This window comes from Miscanthus floridulus, chromosome 3, assembly GCF_019320115.1.
Source record: "Miscanthus floridulus cultivar M001 chromosome 3, ASM1932011v1, whole genome shotgun sequence".
Classification (NCBI taxonomy): Eukaryota; Viridiplantae; Streptophyta; class Magnoliopsida; order Poales; family Poaceae; genus Miscanthus; species Miscanthus floridulus.
This window is the reverse complement of record NC_089582.1, coordinates 19226895-19236154: the sequence shown is the minus strand read 5'-3', so window position 1 is coordinate 19236154 and position 9260 is coordinate 19226895. Positions and strand designations below refer to the sequence as shown.

The 9260-nt window shown below is 45.9% G+C and overlaps 1 pseudogene; it reads left to right on the top strand.

The window, feature by feature from the left end:
* The first annotated feature begins 838 nt into the window (after nt 1–838).
* Nucleotides 839–5539, top strand: LOC136543292 (uncharacterized; annotated as a pseudogene).
* Nucleotides 5540–9260: the final 3721 nt, after the last annotated feature.

The window sequence follows — 9260 nt, the reverse complement described above, 5'->3', positions numbered from 1 at the left end:
AGCTGGAGTCCTCCGCACCGACGCCGCCCGAGTCCGGCCTTGCTACGCGACGGGTGCCGTGCCTCCCAAGTTTCTGCGCCCCTTTAAATGTCGCCCGACCCTGCGCCGCTCTCCTCGTCTTGTTTTGGAAAGAAGCCGTAGCCGACCTTGCCCTACATCAGTGCCGCCACGAGCTTAAGAGCCGTCGCTGTTTCACCAGAGCGCCGCGCAGCCATCGTCGCCTCCTGTCCGTTCTTTTCGGCTCCGGTGAGATCCCCATCCCCTCCTCTCTCTCCCCGTGTCATCGGTGAGTCCAACCATGCTCTGTAGGCCAAGAACAATCTTCTCCGACGAGCTCCTCGCCTCACCGGCAATGGCGCCGCCGCGCCTTTTCTATTCCAGCGGCCGCCGTCGTTTATGTGATAACTCTGTCTTATTCGTGATGTAATAAACACCTGTGATGATACTATTCATAATTTGTCAGCTTATGTGTGTGACTGATCTCTGGGCACAGAATAGTTATCAAAAGCCAGCACCCAACACAGGAAAGGTGAACCATGTGTCTACCGAGACGGCGCTTGCGGAACTAGAAGTCATGCTCGGTACGTTCGATGTCAACTCGACCCCTGCCACTGTTCTTTTCGATTCTGGAGCTTCGCATTCATTCATATTACAAGGATTTGTTAGAAACCATAGCATACCATTATGTGCCATGCAAAATCCTATATTAGTAAACTCACCAGGGGGAAGTATGCAAGCTTCATATCGTTGTCTTCCGAATAGTCTATTCTTAAGGGGGGTAGAGTTCAAAGTGAGCCCCATTGTGTTGAGAGCATCTGGTATTGATGTGATTCTGGGTATGGACTGGATGAAACAACAACAAATAGTGATTCAGTGTAAGGAGAAGGTAGTTGTTGTACCGCATCCAAATGGGGAAAGAATCAGTGTTGATGTGGTAGTACAAGCACAACCGACAGCCACAGTGAACCAGCTTGATGATAGCGTCAACAAGGAGGATCCAGTGGTGGATGAATTTCCGGATGTGTTCCCCGATGACTTGCCAGGTATGTCACCTGACCATGACATTGAGTTTATTATTGAATTATTACCTAGAACTGCACCTATAAGCTAAGCTGTCCATATAGAATGAGGGTTAATGAATTAGAGGAACTTAAGAAATAAATAAAGGAGTTACAGGAGAAATGTTTTATTCGTCCTAGTTCGTCACCTTGGGGAGCACCAGTTATATTTGTTGACAAGAAGGATGGTACTCAGAGGATGTGTGTTGATTATCGGTCACTCAATGAGGTTACTATCAAGAACAAGTATCCGTTGCTTAGAATTGATGACTTATTTGATCAGTTGAGATGTGCTTGTGTTTTCTCTAAGATTGATCTTCATTCTGGCTATCATCAGTTGAAGATTCGTGCAACTGACATATCCCAAGACAGCTTTTACTACGAGGTATGGTCTATACGAGTACACCGTTATGTCCTTTGTTTTGACCAATGCACCTTGCCTACTTTATGTACTATGATGAATAATGTGTTCATGGAGTTTCTGGATAAGTTTGTGGTGGTATTTATCGATGATATATTGGTATTCTCTAAAACAGAAGAAGAGCATGCTGAACATCTAAGGTTGATCTTGCAGAAGCTCAGGGAACACAAGTTGTATGCTAAGTGAAGCAAGTGTGAATTTTGGTTGAAGGAAGTTTCTTTCCTAGGCCATGTTGTTTCTAATGGTGGAATAAGCAAGTAGATCCAAGCAAGGTGAAAGATGTATTGAATTGGAAACCACCAACTCTTTGGATATGCATCCTTCTATTGAGAGAATAATTACAATTTAGTCACAGGCTCATCCGGATGGACACAGGTTCCATCATAATGCAAGGATGAATCTAACCAACTAAGCTACGACACTTAACTCACCTCTACATGGACCTAACCAACAGGTCATGATAATTCTCCCATCATTCCTAACTGAAACTTTCTTTTTTGGTTTATCTACCTGCCAATGCAACCATATATATAACAATCAATGCCACACGTACTTATTGGGTTGACAAACAAGTTACTAAAGTTCCTAAAGTTACTCGTTTGCATTTCCTCTGCATCCAAGACGAAGGCAACATGCATATTGATTTCCCGTTACTTCCAACGTCTGACAGCAAAAACTGCTTGATTGCAGTTGAAATTTCTAGGGCTTCTTTATTTATTATTAGCATATAAGGAGAATCTTCCTTTTATATGCTGATTATAGTCCTAATATACCCTATAGGCTACAGTCATCAAAACAAAAAAGCTTGTCTTGTGCTGACGAAAAAAATTGCATTTCAGCAATAAAATAAAATCCATCAGATTAATGAATGCCCAATTAAAATGTGCTGAGTTCACCTGTGCTGTATCTGTATTTTTTTACTATTTTATTCTCATTAGAACTGAGATCATAAAAGCGATGAATACAGATGTTCAGTTTTTTTTATTTTACTCAATTATTTTACTTTATTTAGAATAGGAGTTAGAGGGAGAGATAGATAGTTTTCTTTGACATCAGATGCAACTAGCTACAAAACAAAATTAAGATGTACTTGTCCGAGCTCTAGTGCTCTACAAAGGGTTTCATTATGGGGTATCTTTGTGTTATAATGTTTCCTCTCTTCTCCTTTTGTCTAGATTTGATTCGCTGCGTTCTTTGACTAGTGTTCTAGATATTGGAACTCCACAGAAAAAGGAATACTTTCTTTGTGCAGAAACTCCCAGCGCTGCAAGAGCATGGGTATCCACTTTACAGTAAGCTTTGATAATCTACCGGTTCTTGATTATATTTATCTTTTTAACTTTTGTATTCCCTGAAACCGGTTTTATCCTGAACCATGAGTTTTGCATTACTGTTGGATTATCTCTTCCCTGCCACTGGACTGACTAAGATTAAATGAACATTAATTGAATATATGTTGAATCTGCTATTTGCACTTGTACAACTGGGTCTATAGTGGGTTGTTGTTTGATTTGTTCCTGTAAGTGTCAGTATTGGCAGAACTGAAAAGAGGAAAAAAATAGAAAACCATATTAGTGGACTACTCCCTTTGTCCTGGATACTAGATATTTAAGACAGATTAAGAGAAATTTCAAAAGACCCATGCATCCTTGACTTGAACTCTGCTATTTAGTTGATGCATATATATGGTGGCTGTGGTTGGTGAATTTAGAGAAGGCCTTGCTCAACTACCGCACACATAATGGCAAATCACGCAATTTTTTACGGGTAGGTTTATTTAAATGGAAATTCATGCAATTTACTCATTAATGAAAACATTTGAATGCTTTGATCCATTGTATTCTAGGATGGAGGGAGTAGACTTTCATGTGTAAACACTAGAATTAGCAGATGTGAAACTCCTTGTTATTTTATTGTGTAATTTCTAACCAGAATCAGAAACGTTGAAAATTTTGCTCTATTTGGTGCTCTACTATGGTATTCTCATTAGCTGACCTGGATCACTGCTCACCACTTCCCCAATGATTAGAAAAGCTTCCTGTAAATAGTTAGTGCTACTGGCGCTCTTGTTCCAAAGTGAAACAAAGAAACAGTTGCTTGTAGCATCTTGCAAAGCAAAGGGTTTCATTTGGTTCCCTCATTGATGATGTTACTTGGTTGCCCATTTATCAGAAAAAGAACATGATGAAACATGTCATGCATAATGCTATTAAATTAATGCAGTATAACGTATAACTAGGTTATGGCTTTACAATAGCCTCAGTATATATAATATCTCTTCCCTTAAATTTCGTTTGGTTGATGTATGATATGTTCGATGTGCACATATCTATCATTTCCCATTTTGTGTACTGCTGTTATATCTGCAGACCTTGAAGCCTAGTAATATTTTCTTGCTTCATATGCAGTGCGACTCAGTTGGTACTACAGGCTCATAAGGAGGCCGTGAATTCATTGGGTGAGAATGGTCCTGCAAAATTGGGAACAGTTGCAACTGTTGTGGCTGTAGCCAATGCCACTGCAATTGAAGCAACAAAGGAGGTAGAGGCTGCAATGAAGATTTCCCTGAGGGCAACTTTGGGCTCAACTTCAAATAAACTTACCGAAAGGCCAATTAGATGATCTCACAATAATGATGGTATGCTCTTCCATATACTACTTGCTACATAAGAGTACCTGAATTACTATTCAGTAATTGAGCAGTGGATGCTAGAATTGCTGATGTAATGTACATAAGACTGTGCTCCAAAAACCAGCAAATGGTGTGTCCTATAGACTATAGTTGCTGAAACCATTTATGCACTGTGAGAAGCTATACTACTTTGTATAGATGATAACTTTTTTTTTTTTGCCAAATCAACAAAAATATTGCTAAATCAACAGGAATTTTGTCAGTTACCAGCCAATTTCCTGGCATACTAAATTTGCTGCAACCAACAGGAGATATATATTCCCTTTCAGCACCCTGTTGCTATAGCTGGATTATATGACAACAATACTTCATAAAAGTTCACTGACTGACTGAAAACTGATTTGTAATCCTGTGATGCAAAAGTTGATAATGAACTTAACATCTATAATAAAACATTTAAAGCTCATATGATGGATAACTTTATTGTAGTCTGTCTTTCAAAGCGATACTTCTAAAACTATAATATGCTATAATTTGATGATTGGATACTGAAATTGTTTTCTTGTTTCTATTTTTCTGGCAATGGCAATGCTTCTGTGACCAACAGGAGACCCTTCGAGTTAAAGACGACGAACTCCACCAATTGTTGCAGGATATTCGTGCACGTGATTCTACCATCAATGAAATTGCAGAAAAGTTACAGGAGACTGCAGATGCAGCTGAAACTGCTGCTTCTGCAGCACGTTCAATTGATGAAGAGAGAAGATTTTTTACGTCAGAACTTGAACGTCTGAAACAAGACCATGAGAAACAAGTTGAAGCATCTTTGCTTAGGGTAACAATCGCATACAGTACACATATCTTCTAATGCTTATTAGTTAAAGTGTTATAGACTAGATTCAGACCACCATGAGAATGCTTCATGTCAATGAAAATATTTGAACTTGTCTGTATTTTTGTTTCAGTTAAGAGAATCGGAGGAGAAAGCAAAGCTTCTTGTTGAAGAGAGAGATCGTTTGCTAACAGAGAGAGATTCTGCTCTTCAAGAAGCTCAGATGTGGCGCTCAAAACTAGGAAAAGCTAGAGGAAATGCTGTAATTCTAGAAGCAGCTGTTGTCAGAGCTGAAGAGAAAGCTAGGGTCTCAGCAGCTGATGCTGACATCCGCATAAAAGAATCCATGAGCCGATTTGAGTCTGCCATCAAAGAAAAGGAGGATCTCCTAGCCCTTGTGGATGCTCTACAATCTCAAATACAAAGGTTTGGCGTCTATAATTCTATTTGATTTACTTTTGTTTTCATCCAGTTGCAACTTTCTCAAACTAGATTCTTTTAGAGATAGCTTAATGGGAGATTATATGTTTTCCAGGCAAGAGACTAGCACAATACAGGTTTGTGAAGAGAGCTCGGAGCTCTGCACTGTTAGATAATCTTCTGCATCTCTTGTGTGAATGCGCAACAAGTGAAGGCGGCATCAAAAAAGGCTCCCTGCTGCTGCACTGTAGCCACAGCAGGGGCAGACGCCAAATTCAGCCCTACTAGTCACATCTAGTCACTGTAGCAGCATGATAGCCTGACATGTCTGTACTAGTGTTAGATGAATAGAGTTGTATATATAGTTTGCCACTGCAACTCAGTTAAGAGAGCGAGTTCAGATTGGCCATCAACTATACAGAGCTCTGGCCAACGCTGGTGTCTCAACTGTGTGTATATGCTCTGTTCTCCATCCCTTCTTCTACCTCTAGCCATAGTGTGTGGTCGGCAACGATAGTTCGTGGTTGGCATCGCTAGTGTGTGCTCGACAACACTAGAGAGTGGTCGGATATCTCTGTACCGGAGATCGAGGGGCTAACAAGTGGTATCAGAGCCCAAACAAGTGCCGTCGCCGGACTAACCTGCTGGCGATGACGGGCGGTTTGGAGATGGGCGACAGCAGTGACACTGCTGTGGCTACTCAGCCACGACAGGAGGTCGTTGTTTCGCACGGTGAGGGAGGTCAGCGGCACTAGTTGTCCGACGCTGACTCACACCAACTATGGAGAATTGTCGGTGACTATGAAGGTCAAGTTCAGAGCCCGATGGCTCTAGAATGCTATTGACAAGGGCACTGAAAATAAAGAAGGTGACATATCAGCGTTGGAGGCTATCCTCGCTGCTGTACCGGTGGAGTATAGGGAGCCTGTTGGGGGGCGAAAAGCTCTGCTAAGGAGACGTGGGAAGGCTATTGCGGCGATGCGCGTCGGTTTCGACCGAGCAAAGAAGGCGACGGCCTAGCTTCTGAAGCAAAGTATGCCAACCTCAAGTTCAAGGATGGTGAATCGGTAGAGGACTTCTCCCTCCGCCTGCAGACGCTCATCAGCAAGCTGAAGAGCCACGACATCACCATCGACAAAGAGGAGGCGGTCTACAAGTACCTCCACTCCGCGTCGATAAAGTACATCCAGATCGCTCTCTCCATAGAGATGATGCTGGACTTGTCCACCCTCACCATTGAGGATGTGACAAGGCCATCTGCGAGCGATGGACGAGCTGCCTAGAGTAGGCGACAGCAATGAAGGACAGCGGCAAACTGCAGCTGACAGAGGAGAAGTGGGCTGCTCGGAAGGAACTCTGGGGTAGCCTCCTCCAGCCACGGTGGGGATGGCAAGCACCACGGCAAGGCTTCTTCTAGAGAAGAAGAAGCAGGGTCGACACCCAATGCCTACCGACGCTGCAGGGAAGGCGGGCCATTAGACACGGGAGTGCCCAAATCTCAAGCAGGAGAAGAAGGCTGAGGCTCATCTAGCAGCAAGCTGATGATGATGATGAAGGCCACTATCCTGATGGTGATGTTCTGTGCACCGCACTGACATCGAGGCCTAAGATGAAGGGAGAGGTGACGACAGGTGGAAAGGACCTAGGGAAGGCCCTGAAGGCTATCAACCTCGACGAACCGTGGGTCCAAGTCCACCTCGAACATGTGGGTGGCGAGCAAGAGCAGCGGTGGTATCTGGACTCTGGTGCCAACAACCACATGACGAGCTCCAAGGCAGCCTTCTTCGAGCTCGACGACGACGTTACCGGTACGGTGAAGTTTGGTGATGGCTCAAGGGTGACTATCCGAGGGCATGGCACCATCATCTTTAGGTGTCAGAATGGGAAGCACCATGCACTAACGGATATATATTACATCCCACAGTCACGTTCAAGCATCATCAGCATTGGCCAGCTGGATGAGCACGGTAGCGTGGTACTGATCAAGGATGGAGTCCTTAGGATCAGGGACCGAGAGCAGGGACTTCTCACCAAGGTGAAGAGGTCCTAGAACCGGTTGTACCTGCTCGACCTAAAGGTAGAGCAGCCGGTGTGCTTGGCGGCAAGGCACACCGAGGAACCGTGGCTGTGGCATGCCCGGTTTAGACATCTCAACTTCGATGCGCTTGGTCAGCTAGAGAGGATGGTCTGAGGGCTACCCCACATCGAGCATGGAGGCGAGCTATGTGATAGCTGCCTGGCCAAGAAGTAGAGGAGGCTACCGTTCCCAAAGACGACCAAGTATCGTGCGGAGGACGCTCTCGAGCTCGTCCACAGCGACCTCTACGGGCCGATCACGCTAGCCACAAATGGTGGTCGACGGTACTTCCTCTTGCTCATGGATGATTGTAGTCGCTACATGTGGCTGCAACTCCTGACGAGCAAGGATGAAGCGGCGGCGGCGATCAAAAAGTTCAAGATGCGCGCGGAGGCCGAGAACGGTAAGAAGCTCCGTGTACGAAGCGGCGGTGTACTACACGGATTAGGGTGTAGTATGACACCACACCACGCCATACTCGCCATAGCGGAATGGTGTGGTGGAGTGATGGAACCAGACGGTGGTCGGCATGGCTCAATCCATGATGGAGGCCAAAGGCATGCCGACAAGGTTCTGGGGTGAAGCGGTGACCACAACGGTGTTTATCCTCAACCACATGCCCACCAAGGCCCTGACGGGCAAGACACTGTTCGAAGCTTGGTATGGGAGCAAGCCAAGCGTGTCCTTCCTTTGGACATTCGGCTACATCGGCCACGTCAGGAAGATGAAGCTGATCCTCACCAAGCTAGAAGACAGGAGCACACCAATGGTGTTCCTGGGCTACGCGGAGGGTACCAAGGCATACCGGCTCTATGACCCACGTGGAGACAAGGTACTTGTCTCATGCGACGTCGTGTTCGACGAGAAGGCAGCTTGGGACTAGAATAGTCCGAGCATGGGGGAAGCTGGTGGCTTCACAAGCACCTTCATCATCGAGCACTTTGTCATCCATGGTGGTGGAGACGCTGGGAAGAGGTGCCGAGCACTCCGGGAGGGGTGCCGAGCACTCCAGTGATAGAGCCGAGCACTCCGGGAGGGGTATCAAGCACTCCAGGAGTGGAGCCAGGAGGTCCTGCAGTGGTGGTGACCACTCTAGGGCGGGTGCTGAGCACTCCCTTAGTGGAACCGAGGGGTCTTGCATTGGTGCCGATCACTGCAAGACAGGTGCCGAGCACTCCGGGAGGGGTGCAGACCAGTCCAGGAGTAGTGCCAAGCACTGCAACCAGGGTGCCAAGCACTCTAGGTGCTGTGCCGAGCACTCCAGTGGAACAGGGAACTCCATCGACGCCGATCGAGTTCGCCTCACTTTCAAGTGACATCATTGAGTTTGTGGATGCCTTCCACGATGGTGAGGAGGTGCGGTTCCATAGGCTAGACGATATTGTTAAGGGCATAGGGCCCTCAGGCCTAGTGGGATGACTGCTCAATGACACAGAACTGCTTCTCATCAGCACAGAGGAACCACCCATGTTCGCGCTGGCCGAGCGCGATGGAAACTGGCGACAGGCAATGCTAGAGGAGATGAAGGCGATCGAGGAAAATGAGATATGGGAGCTCGTCGATCCACCTCCAGGATGTCGTCCGATCGGCCTAAAGTGGGTGTACAAGGTCAAGCGGGATGAGCTCGGTGCCATTGTCAAACACAAGGCACGCCTCATCACCCAAGGCTTTGTCTAGCGTGAGGGCATTGACTTCGAGGAAGTCTTTGCGCCAGTAGCGCGCATGGAGTCTATCCGACTGCTTCTGGCTTTGGCAGCAACGAAGGACTGGCGCGTCCATCACCTGGACATAAAATCAGCCTTCCTCAACGACGAGCTGGT